The 13,024-nt window shown below is 49.8% G+C and overlaps 1 protein-coding gene across 8 annotated transcripts in view; it reads right to left on the reverse strand.

Annotated features, from left to right (window-relative positions):
- PAX8 (paired box 8) overlaps positions 1–13,024 on the reverse strand; it is a 55,885-nt gene that overhangs the window by 38,766 nt on the left and 4,095 nt on the right. The gene's annotated exons all lie outside the window — the stretch shown is intronic.

Consider the following 13,024-nt stretch of genomic DNA (forward strand, 5'->3'; position numbering starts at 1 on the left):
CTCAGCTGGGGCCATCTTGGCCACAGTGAAGGAAAACGGTGGTGGGGATTGGATAGAAAGTGTTCCGAGCCCAGGCACACCCTGGAAGAGTCCTGATTCTCTTATCAGTTTGCTTGTCATTTGATTTTCTTCTGTGGTGAACCCAGTCTTGAAGCTCTTTTCTGGGGGTTCTGGGTCTGGGAAGCAAAGTCCCTTCCTCTGTGGAAGCATGGGGCTGTGAGAAACAAGAAAGGCTCTCGAGAACACGTGTCGCTTCTCCTCTCTCTGTCGGTCCCAAACCAGGGCTTCTACAACTAGTGTTACTCAGACCCAAAGCAGCTAAAGGGCTAAACGGGGGGCTGAGCTAGACCCACCACCTGCAACACTCAGATTGTTATGCATTGAACTGAGTCCCCCCAAAACTCACACGTGGAAGTCCTAAGCCCCTGTACTTTGGAATGTGACCTTATATGGAAATAGGGTCTTTGCAGATGATCGAGTTAAGATGCGGTCATTAGCGTGGGCCCTAATTCAATGTGACTGTGACTTTTAAAAGGGGAAATTTGGACACAGAGAGAGACACACAGGGAGGGAGAATGCTATGTGAAGACTGGAGTTATGCTGTCACAAGCCAGGGAACACCAACGACGGCCAGCATATCACCAGACGCTAGGGGAGCACAGAACAGATTCTCCCTCTTAGCCCTCAGAAGGAACCAACCCTGCCAACACCTTGTTCTCAGACCTCCAGCCTCCAGAACCCTGTGACAATACATGTCTGTTGCGTGGCCCCCTAGTTTGTGGTACTTTGTTACGGCAGCCCCAGCAAACGCATGCACAGATTAACGAAGTTCTAGCTCAGAACTGGGCACAGGAGGCTTGGAGAAGCCCCCTTGGGCTCCTCTCCTGGATGTCTGGCCGCCCCTCCAAGAGACTTTCCAGTATAAGGCAGGCTCGGTCACAGGCAGAGAGCAATCGCCTTCTAACATCTGACCCTCTCTAGGTGCACCTGCTTCCCTTGACACCGCCATCCTCCCACAGAGCCGCCATCCCGCTCCATTCCCGATCTTTCCATCAAGCAGCAAATTCTTCTTTAATGCAAGAGCATGAACACATCACACAGCAAAGCTTCCTGTAGGCGTCCATCACTCTTGCCCAGCCAGGCCGTGTTTCCCCCAAGTCCACCAGGACTTCCAGGCTTCTCCTCCTTTCACGAACTTTCTGGATCCAGTCTAAAGGTTGGTTATGAACTCAGCCAACATTTGCAGCGCCCTTTCAAAGTGCTGTCAGGTACGTGATTCCGAAATTCAATTCAGCAAATATCAATTGGGCCTTGGCTGTATCGGGGATGCATCTTCACAATCATTCTATGGCAGGGGGAGGGGCTGGCACTTTGAACCCATCTTGTAGATGAAGACACCATCTTGGAAGGTTAATGGCTTGTGCACAGCCAGTTATGAGCAGACCCGAGACTGCACCTGAGTCCGACCCACTCCTGTCTACTGCCAGATGGGAAATCTCTGGGTGGAGGGGGTGCTGGGCAGGGAGAAGGGCTGTCTCTTCAGAAGGCTGGCATGAGAGACTCCACGTGGGATTGACCTCTGGTTGGGACTCAAGGTGGGCTGACTCCAGATCTGTGGTTCTCCGATGCTGATCTACAGCAGAATCACAGGGAGCCTGTGAAGGATGCAGATTCCAGGACCCCACGTTGGTTAACGGAGCCCCAGGAGCTTCTGATGCTAGAGACCACACTTGAGAAATATTTCTATAAAGCTAATTTTCAAAAGGGTTCTTTCATTTAGCAAATATTTATTAAGCATCTAGCATATATCTACTGTGGGCCAGATATTGTTTGGGGAATTTTATTCCCAATCTACAGAAGCTTGTAACTATTGGTCCTCATAGATGGATCCTAAATCTGGTCAACCGCCCTGCCAAGCTGATACCCAGTGTCTACCGGGAAGGCCCGCTACCGGGTGAGTCTTGCCCAGGCCTGCCAGTGTTTGCCACTCCCAGTGGTCACTTCTGCCCAGCCTTGCTACCCTGTATCAGAGCCCAGGCCAGCAAGATGCCCCAGGACCAGGCAGGTGTCCAGGTGGGGCAACTCAGGCCTCGATGGCTGCCTCGGTTTCCCTAAATGGCTTCTATCCTTCTTTCCTCAGTCCCATAATGACCACTTATTATAAAGAAAATAAGAGTAATTACAGCAATATCATGGGAAAAGATCAAGTGTACTTCTTGTTGGGAAAACTTCATTTACAAAATTCAAATGTACAAGTTAGGTTAACTAGTAAGACAGTGAAACATGTTATTGGAGAATTCTGTGAAAACTACCATCATGGAGATTTATGGAGCCCTCACTAGGTCATTAAAAGTGAGGGTATCAGAGAGGGTCTGGTTAAGGAAGTAGAACCTGAACAGGGCTTTGTCAAGGGGGTGGGGATGGGAACGATGTTCCAGGCAGCTGCCACTGAAGGGGCAAAGGCACAGAGGTGGCGATGTACATGGTGTGTTTTGGAAACAAGACTACTTAGCTGGAACATGGGTTTGCATACGGAAATAGTGGGAAATAGGGTGAGAGGGGTGGGATCGAAACTTCTCGTGTTGTACACCAGCCGTTTGCCCACAAATGCCTGTTAATGATTGGATTAAAAGGAAGGGCAAGCAGGACTCTAAGATTATTTCGGAAAATCACCAGGCTCGGATTTTCTGGAACAGGGCGGGGAAAGGCGGGAAATCAGAACATTTTGATAATGTAAATCATCTAGCAATCACAGATTGCTGTCCTGGGCCCTGGAACCTGTCCACACTCCTAGGATGTCACGTCTCTGCTCCTGCTGGCCCCTCCTGAGTCCCCTGGTGGATTCCTGCCCCTGGCTCAGGTCAGGCTCCCCCTACCCCACCCCCACTCACAGCCCAGCTCATCTCCCTCTCCCACTAGCTCAGCATTTTGTGTCTCTCTGGACTGAGGCCTTTCCTTTCTCTCCCCACTTGTGGCTAAAAGTCCAATTTGCTTTCCTCTCTCTCTAGAATGTCAGCATGAAAGCAGAAGCATGGTCTCTTGAGCCCTGTAACCCCAAAGCCTAACTCCATGCCTGCCATACCGAAGGGCTCGGTGGATATTTACTTACTGAACTGAATATTAGAGGAATGATGCCCTTTGAGACAACTTGGAGTTAGAACTCCAGGTTTCTGTGATCAGGGGATGCATGACTTGGGAGAGCACGTCATAAGAACTGGAAGTAACTGAGCATGGTTGAGGAGGTGAGTTGAGGGGACGCTCATGATGGGATTAGTGCCCTTATAAGAAGAGGAAGAGACACCAGAGCTCTCTTTCTCTCCAGGCTCATGCACTGAGGAAAGCCCATATGAGGACACAGCGAGAAGGCAGCTGTCTGCAAGCCAGGGAGAGAGCCCTCATCAGAACCTGACCATGCTGGCACCCTCACTTTGGACTTCTAGCCTCCAGAACTTGAGAAATAAATGTCTGTATTTTAAGCCAACCAGTCTGTGGCATTTTGTCATAACAGCCTGAGCTGAATAAGACATGTGATTGGGATGGAAATTTCAGAGGTGACAGGATCTTCAGAGAAAATCTCAGGCAGAGGTGTTATGGCTCTAGGTGTGCACGAAGGAAGTTGAGAATGAGACACAGGGGCAACTGTTCAGAGTGTGATGGGCGAGTGGATGCAGGCCCAGTGAAGCTGAGTGACAGGAGACCCGGATCCAGTAGCCCACCTTTTCTGTGTATGTCTTTACAACCCACAAAGCAACTGGGTTCCTTGAATGACTGACGCTCACGTGCTATATTGGACCATGTGCCTGGGAAGGAGGGGGTTTGTCGGGAAAAGTAAAGATGAGAGGAGGGGGCACAGGGATGTGGCTCCTTTCTTTGGATGGTGGCAACGTAATCCTCCATGATGGAAATGCTCCGGATGCCTTCCGACGCAGGCATGGGGACCACATCATTTCACAGAATTGGGGCGTCGCAGCCACTATGGGGACATCAGGCAATTCCAGCCTCACATGCAGTCCAGCTGTTCCCAGGGAACGGGGCATCTGGAGGGCCCCACAAAGTGTTCTGCCGAGAACACCACAAAACATTAAGCTCAACATAGCGAAAATCAGAATGTTCTGCTAAATCCGATCCTAGGTCTTAAGGAAAACATGCGGTAGTGGCCATCATATAGGAAAAAAAAATGCACCTTTAGCTCGAAGGTATTTTATCCACAAATGTACTTTTTCCTGCCACCATTACTCTATTTCACTATATCAATGGGTGGGCACCTCTGCCCACCAGGCGGGAAAACATTGCTTGAGAATCACCGATTTATGCAAGTTATACAAGTATTTGTTGATCAAAGGCACAAAGTATTCCTGATGCACCACGTTGTTTGTAATGATCAGTTCCCGCAGTGCTGCAACAAGCATGGCATTGTGTGTCCACAAGACCGCGGTTCCTGCTCACGTTTCCCCCGTGGGTTTAGTGCACGGGCGTGCATGTTCCTAAAGACCCTGGGCAGGGCCCCCGGGGATTCGGAGCGAGGACATTCCCGTGGTCTGAGCAGAGAATCCCACTGGTGACAGCCCTCAGCCACCTGCCTTCCATGTTGTAATCCTCGGTGGACCAAGAGGCCAGATTCTAGAACAGGCAAGTCCTGCTGCTGTTGTCTGCCCTCTTGGTAACTCTGTCCCCATCTGGGAAGAGTCACCATAAACCCCAGAGCCCAAGTGTTGCCAGTGGCTCCCACACTGGCCAGACAGGTCACCTGTCCCTGGTTCTCATTTGAAAACAAGGTCTCTGCCAGGCCCCTTGGCTACTGACGTCCCATAACTCAAGTGGGGGGCCTGCAGGGGTCATGGCTGGACAGGGAGTTTCTCTGCCCAGACCTCAAACCATAGGTTTCAAGAACAGGGAGGTCACAAGTCAGTGACCCCATGCTAGACCGACTACAGTTGATTCCCAAGACAGAGCACTCAGCCGGGATCATCAGCTGCTCCTATAATTTCATGGCTGTGTCTCTCGGGGTGTCTGAGAGTATGGACTTCTTTGGCCGCATTTTTTATCGCCCCCAGACCAAGGACAGTGTTCTGTGCACACGCGTGTGTTTATGTGTGTGAGAGGGTGAGTCTTGTATGCACATGTGCATGTGTGTGTACACGTCACCCACGTGTGTAAAGGAGGCGCTTACTTTCAGGGCCTATCCTGCCCCTTAATAAGCCCGAGAGTGGGGGGCTCCTTAAATTTTGCACCGTGGGTGGCTTTGTGCCTCACCCTTGACCCAGCCTTGGTTGTGTGTATGTGTGAACGTGTGAGAGTGTATCTCTGTACGTTGATGTGTATGGAAGTGTGTGTTGTGTATGTGCATACGTTTGAGTGTGTGTATGAGTGTATATGTGTGTGCACTTGTGTCTGTGTGTCTTGGCAGTTCTTACTGGGCTTTGCCATTTCCGTCAGCAGCTGTAGGGGCCCCTTCTCATCCGCCTGGGTCAGCCTTCCCTCTACCCCGTGCCACCCACTGAAAGGCAGCACCCTGTCACAGAGAGCCCTGGTTATACTCATGGGGTCTGGGGCAAGGCACAGCTCTCCCGGTCTCAGTTTCCTTGTTGGTAAAATGTGGTGTCAGGGCCTCACCTTTCTGGCCTTGAACAACTCCGGGTCTAGGTAGACTACTTGGTGTAATGAAACCTATAAGGCTCCTGTGACACGTGATCCTCAAGTCTAGAAGGTGAGAAGCACAGAGATGAGCATTCCTACACAAAGTAGGCTGCAAAACATAGCATAAAACTAAAGTGCTAGGGACCTTGGGGAGGAGGAAAGGAATCCAGGAAGGCTTTAGGGGGAGGTGGCACTGAGCAGGGCGGGCTGAGGACGGCTGGGCTGTGTGCATCACAGACATGAGGTCCGTCGGGCCTCCAGGCAGCCCGCTGAGCCAGCGACCACGGGTCCACTTCACCAGTGAGGGAAACGGCTCCTGAGGTCACACAGGTGCACGTGGTTGAATGGGAATTCAAAACCACATGTGTTGGGCTCTCAAGGCCCCACCTCTTCAGCCACCTCCATCCAGGGGGGAAAGAGGCTCCCGGGCCTCAAGATGGGCAACATCTACATGGGGCAGACTGATGAACACACACAAAACAGTCCGCAAACCACAGAAGGCTGTGTGCAATCGCGTGTACACGGCGGGACAACGAGTGACTTCCAGGGAGGTGGGGACAGAGAGCCGTGTGGGCGGGGGCATAACGCGCTCCTGCCTGGGCTCTCCCGGAGAGGTGGACGCCTTCCAGCCAACCCGACCCAGCCAGGCTCCGAGGAAAGCAACTGTGACAAAGCCATCAGGGCAGCGACTGTGTGGCTGCAAGCAGGACTATGAAGACGGGGACACTCACAAGAGGGTGGATCCTGAGGCCCCAGGGAAGGTCTGTCTCAGCTGGGGGTACCTGTCCAACCAACCAGCTCTGAGGCCAGCAGGAGACAAGGGGCTTGTAGGGCTCTGGATCTTTGGGGCACTGTCATATCACCAGAGAACACAGGGACTGGAAGGACACAGGCCTTGTCACACTGTCTAAAGGGAGATGTCTTATAAAGTCTGCAAATCTCTGGAGACAAGGGGATTAAGCATTGGACGTGTCCAGCAAGGGTTCTGACTTGGCCCAAGTGGGCACGTCTCCATGGCACTTACACCTACAATTCTGCAACATCTTGCCAGCCATTTGGAGCCCCAGTGGAGACCATCGTGGAGTTGGCTGATCCAACACAGCCTCACATGCTGCCTTTCTGGAACGGTGAGTGCTCCAGGGATCAACCAGACTCCAGAAGGCCTGATGAGTTTTATCTGTTATCGGTGTCCACATGGTTGTGCCGGGGCGGCTGTTGGTGATAAATGACCTTTGGTGCTCCCACCACCTGGGTTGTTAATTTGCAGTCCTCTTCCCGCCACTGAATTGTTTTGTCTGATTATTTCCCCTCTCGGCGCTGTGGGTCTGCTGCCTTTGAAAGGGAATCTCATGACTTCAGCTCCCTGCCCTGAGAAGGTGCCTCTCACCCCTGTCATTTACCTGGAATAACCTGGCAGTGGATGCCACCATCACTGGTGTGATGCCCTGCACACAGCAGGTGGCATCCATGAGGGCTTGTGAAATTGAATGAAACCGCTGACCCTCAGATTCCAGCTTGACTCCAGCTCCTCTCCTGCCCCAGCATCCTCCCTCCCAGCCTCTGCCTCCAATTGGAAGTCACAGCCAGGCGCCCGAGGACATGTCAGGAGATCACCCCATTCCTGCCACCTCCATTTTGACAGTCATCAAGAACAATCTCAGGTTCGAGGGAAAGAGCAAAACAGAGCTGGAGTCAGGGATTTGGTGCTCAGCTAATGCCAGACTTTTAAATGTCAACCAGGGTTTGCTATCATGCCAAAGCTGGATTATTATTTCACAAAGCTGGAAAATACAAGACAGGAGGTAGGGGTGGGGCTGGAAGGAAGGAGAGAGAAGAGAGAAGAAGGCAGAAGATTTGTGGAGTTTTATTTTTTTTAAATAGACATATGGTTCTGTGTCAATTAAGAACCAGTACACAAGGCACGTCTCCCTGTGGTCCTGTCTCAGCTACACACATAACATAGATGCATGCCCACTCTAGCCCATCTTTCCTAAGACCAATTCTACCAAAACCCTAGAATGTTCTGGATTCCAACATAAAGTCCACGGGCAGCCCATTCTATCATGAGCCTACTGCTTCCCCTGTGATTGGGTTTTCTGGTAAAATGAAATAAGGAATCCTTTTCCAGACTGGGCTGGAGTAGCAGGTGATCATAGCCACAGGGTTCTAAGTCAGCACTTCCCATGAATTCTTTCATTGAATCCAACACCCCTAGGTTGTAGGCCTATTATTTTATCCAGGTGGAATATTAAAAGGTCTGTCCTAAATCTTAATTGGAGCAAAATTTTGACGCTGGGTTTCAAGTTCCTAATGGAGAGTTTCAGAGGAAATACTGAGACAATGTAATGTTTGGACATCTGTGCTGGAGAATTTTGGGAGACCCTCCTCCCTGGGGACCCCCGTACTGGAGCAGGGAAAAATTCTTGAGTAGCTGCTATGTGCCAGGGGAGGATACTGGTTTCACTTTCAGTATTTCCTAGAAACCCTGCAATATCCCTGTGTTTTATACAGAGGAAACTCAAGCCCAGAGAGACAACTGACTCGCCTAACGTCACACAGGGAGAAAGCAGCAAGGTCTGGTTCACAGGCAAAGCCTCTGAGGCGTAGCCCCTCCTGCCGCCTGTAGAGATGGAGAGGTGGCCGCAGGGCCTGGCTTCACAGTGACTTCAAAAGTCTCTCGCCCTCTTGATGCCTCACGGCCGCCCCTGAGTTGATCCGAGGAATAATAGTTCTCCCAGAGAAGCTGAGGAATCAAACGCAGCACATACAGTGGGCAAACACGCAGTTCACACGATGACAGTAGATTAAGCTGTTTCTCTTAAATGCATCACCCAACCAGCTCCCGACTCCTCTGCTGTGCTGGTCTGACAGCAACAATACGTCGCAGTGGGCTAATTAGCACTAATGACTCAGGTCACTCCAAGGCCACTTAGGGAAACAAGTGCAGAAGAGAACACGGATGAGCACTGGGGCCGAGGACAGGAGAAGAAAGAACAGTTTAAAAACAAGGGAGGGAAAAAGTGGTCTTTCTCTCTCCATCTCGCTCTCTGCTTAAATCAAAGATCGGTTTGGGGGGCTTCCCTGGTGGCGCAGTGGTTGAGAGTCTGCCTGCCGGTGCAGGGGACACGGGTTCGAGCCCTGGTCTGGGAAGATCCCACGTGCCACGGAGCAACTAAGCCCGTGAGCCACAACTCCTGAGCCTGCGCGTCTGGAGCCTGTGCTCCGCAACAAGAGAGACCGCGATAGTGAGAGGCCCGCGCACCGCGATGAAGAGTGGCCCCCGCTTGCCGCAACTAGAGAAAGCCCTCGCACAGAAACGAAGACCCAACACAGCCAAAAAAAATAAATAAATAAATAAATAAATTTAAAAAAAATCAGCTTGAAAAACCCTGATTTAAAAAAAAAAAAAAAAAAGATGGGTTTGCATCCAAGAAATGCAACCAGCCAGGAGCTGGGGGGATACTGTCCACAGCCTAAAGGGGCAACATGAAAATTTACCCCCTTTCCAGGTACTGGTACAAGTGGAACCTCAGCCGAGGCTCCAAAGGAGCAGACGACTTGATTTTGAACCCCTGAGTGAGAGGGACCCCCAGGAAGCAGCAGAGGGAATGAACCTAAACTTGGAGAAATGAGATCCAGCACCTCAAGTGCTCCCCACTTGCTGCCTGTGGATGGGGCACCTGGCGACAGTCCCTGACTTCACGGGCGGGTCTTCCCAGTAACTCTGGAGCTGTTTCCATCACACCCACTAATTCCAAAGTCTCTGAAATGCACCCAGTCAGGGAGGCCCAGTGTGGTTTGTAGATACCAAGGGAGTATAGTATAACTGCTGGCCTACAATTTATTGAGGTGCCTGTGGGTAACTGCTTTTTTTTTGGTGCAGGTGGAAACACAGCAGCCTGGGGGGATGTGTTGAAAGAAAGCTGCCTCTCTCTGCCTTTTCTAGTGGCTGACCATCTCCTTCCACCTCACAGGACCTCCAGGAGGGACACCAGATAGGGACCACTGCTCCCATTTTGCAGATGGGAAGACTGAGACAGCCTGTTTTAATTGAGCTGGAGCCTTAGGGACACTGATGAAGAAACCAAGCTGACAGACTGAAGGTCCTACCTGTTGCTATCGGTAGGAGCCCTTGAGCCTCCTCACCAAGGATGCTGGCCCGAGTTCCCAATGGAGCTGCAAGCGTGAACCCATCTAGTGCTACAGGGAGTTTTGATGAGCTGGACTTTGGGAAGGGGGGCAGTGGAAAGGCAGCTGGAGTCAGATCAGCCTCACTGAGCATCAGTTCTCTTCTCTGCTGTAAAAACGTCCATAACAAACCTGCCTGGTAGACTCCTGAGAATTAAATGAGACAATGGATGTGCCATCTCCCAGCAGAATCCCACACCTGTAATAGCCCTTGGAGATAATAATCAGAGCTTCCATTTACCGAGGGCTCACTAAGTGCCAGGGCGTGCTCAGCACTTTGTGTATTGGGTCTCTGTCTTTGGATACGAACGTGGCATGGGCAGAGCTGGAGCGGCTGTGGGCTGGCTGTGCTGAGCCTTGGCAATCCTTGGCATTTTATATGGCATCCAGGACTATGGGAGGATCCTCAGGAATTAACACAGAAACAGGACCCATATATCCCTGGGGGACTCCTGAACTTGCCTCCCCTTCATCTTGGACATGCCTCAGCAAGGAGACACTGGGTTCTACCCAGGCCCTTTGTTCTTCCTGGGAAGGAGCCCCAGTCAAGGTAAAGCCCAGACTCAGTGACATGAATTGTGGGTTTAAAATAGAAACGTTCCCATGAAGATTTTTCTGATCCATAGTCCAGGTAAGAGACATTTGCTCATCTGGGCCACCTGGCCAAGGGAGAGGTCTGGAGGGGTTTTCAGAAACCCAAACAGGCTTGTCAGCCCTAACTCTGGACCTCAGGACATAATTACAAATGGTCAAAGATCTACTTAAAAGTGCCATGACCTCAGATACATAAGGAAGGGTGGATACCCCAGCCCACTCTACCCTGACCCAGAAACTCTATCCCAGGGTCCCTGACTGTAGACTGGAGAAACTGAGATTGGCCTGGGAGGGTGAAGTTTTCAGGAACCAGGAGACGCTTGGACTGTATTTCTCTGTCCTCCTTCCCCCAGAGAGAAACACCTAGCACCTCTGTTGGAAGCAGGCATTGTACACACTTCCTAAGCAGACTATCTTTTAGCCCCGTCTCCAAAAAAACCTGGGCTAAGGTGTTCCAGAAAGAATCACTCTCCCAAAGAGCTCTGAGTGTGGGATTGCATTCTCTTCTTTTTAGAGAGTGCATTATACCCCCCAAGTTCTATCTCTGAAGGGAGTGCGGGCTCCTGGGGGCTGGTAACTCAGTCTTTCCCCAAGTCTCAACTAAAACAAAAGCAAACTGCAATCTGAAATGGGGGCACATTCCCCTGCCCTCTCCTTTTAAGATCATCTTTTTTTTTTTTTTTTTTTTTCCTTCTTAAACGAAATTGTGTCTTTTATCTTTTGGCTCTTTGTGTACTCAGAACCTCGGAGCTCAAAGCTTTCTCAACGCAACTGAGAAGTCGGCACCTCTTGGATTGATAAATAGAGCAGCTTTAAAATGCTTAGAACTGAAGACAGACCAACTGTGGCGAGAGAAAGTAAACACATGCCCGCACCAGTCAACCCTAGCAAGCGCCTCGCTGAGATTACAAACTGCAGTTCCTGCCTGAGCTGGCAAGGATGCTGGAGCAAGCTGGGGTGGGGAGGGGCAGAGCCCCAAAGCAGCCTCCCTTTGCCTCAGTCAGTTGTGTCCCAGAGGAGATGGGTCACCTGGGAGCCTACTCCGGACCCGGTTTGGATGTTCCTAAGCGTAGCCGACTCTGCCAACTGGTTTCACGCCTGGAAATGTCCCAAGAGAAGAGGGAACCAGCTTCCTTCTTTCGATCTAAAGGGGGTTCCTCTCCTTTACCCCCGCACTCCCCGTGTGCAGGTGAAATTCGCCAGTGAGAGAATTGGGATTTTTCACGAAATAGACTGTGATCACTACATAACTCGAAATGAATATTTGAGGAACTTTTCCCATGAAAAAATCCATACTTCAAACACTCCCCCCCCCAAACACACACACAAATTGTTTTTATGAGAACCAATTAATAAATGCTAATTCATCCAGGCATATCTCCACTAAATTACTGTTTCATTTAATTGCGGGGGAATTTTCCATTACTAAATTCTCCCTTGCTGGTTTTTTTTTTTTTTGCATTATTTATATATTTTTTTCAGTTTCACTAATAGTGAGGTTGGTATGCGATATTATCTGCTGTTTGTACGTCTTGAATTTCTTTTTCATTTAAAATGTTTCCTCATTCTTGCAGCTCCACGTAATCTGGGAGAAACATCATTAAAAGCAGACAAGATTTTATACGTAAATGATGGAAACAGGCACTGGCTGAAGAAACGGGGCACAGGAGAGCGTCTTGTCTGATGGTGCCGCTCTGATGTCAGGCGTGCACGGGTTTGCGGGAGCGTGTGTCTCCACTTTGGGTTAATGTGGAAATGTTTTCCTATGTCAGTGAGTCACAAGTCAATCCACGAAAAGACTTGTGGGTACACAACTAGGAATGAAGATCACAGGGGCTTGAACAATAAAAATAAACAACACTTCAATCTCTTTTTAAGCCGCCAGCGGACAATGTGTATTTTCTTGCTTCCTTTTCATGGACACCAAATCCAAACTTTGACATCTAGACACCCAAAATCCAGACCAGCTGGTCCCCAAAGATCCTGCCTCTTTTATGCATAGAAAACTAGGGGGTTCCAGTGATGGTTAGGGGTGGCTTAGGGACTGTGGTTGAGATTACATTCAAAAGGACATGTTTTGAGGTAGAATTTTGATTTCCTTATAATGAATGGCAAAGTTTCTGTGCACCTGGCTACCATCGTTTCTGAAATAAGTTCTTTCATTTTTTTCTCTCCAGCCACCTTCTTCCCCTCTCCCCTCCCCTCCCCCACTGCCTCCTTTCAGTGTCTTTCTTTTTCTCTTTAGTCTTCCCCTTCTTTTCTTTCACGGTAACACATTCTGGAGGATGTGAATGATTAAACTGTTTACTCCGAGGTTTGAGGTTTAGGTATGAAAAGGCATGTCACTGTAAGTAAAGTTTCACCTTTATACCCAACTCTATCAATAATTACAGAACAAGGATGACTATTAGTAAATCTTTCTTACAGTTAGCTCTTACAAAAAGTGATGGCATTTATTCTGAGTGTACTGAGTTCTACTGATCTTACTATTCACAAAAATTAATTACAAAGCTGAGTAACCTCCAAAAGGAAGTCAGCATATAAAGGGATCATGAGTATATCCCTGGGAAAATGCATACCCATGAAACATGTGCCACATTAAAAT

Source organism: Balaenoptera physalus, assembly GCF_965194825.1.
Source record: "Balaenoptera physalus genome assembly, chromosome: 15".
NCBI lineage: Eukaryota > Metazoa > Chordata > Mammalia > Artiodactyla > Balaenopteridae > Balaenoptera > Balaenoptera physalus.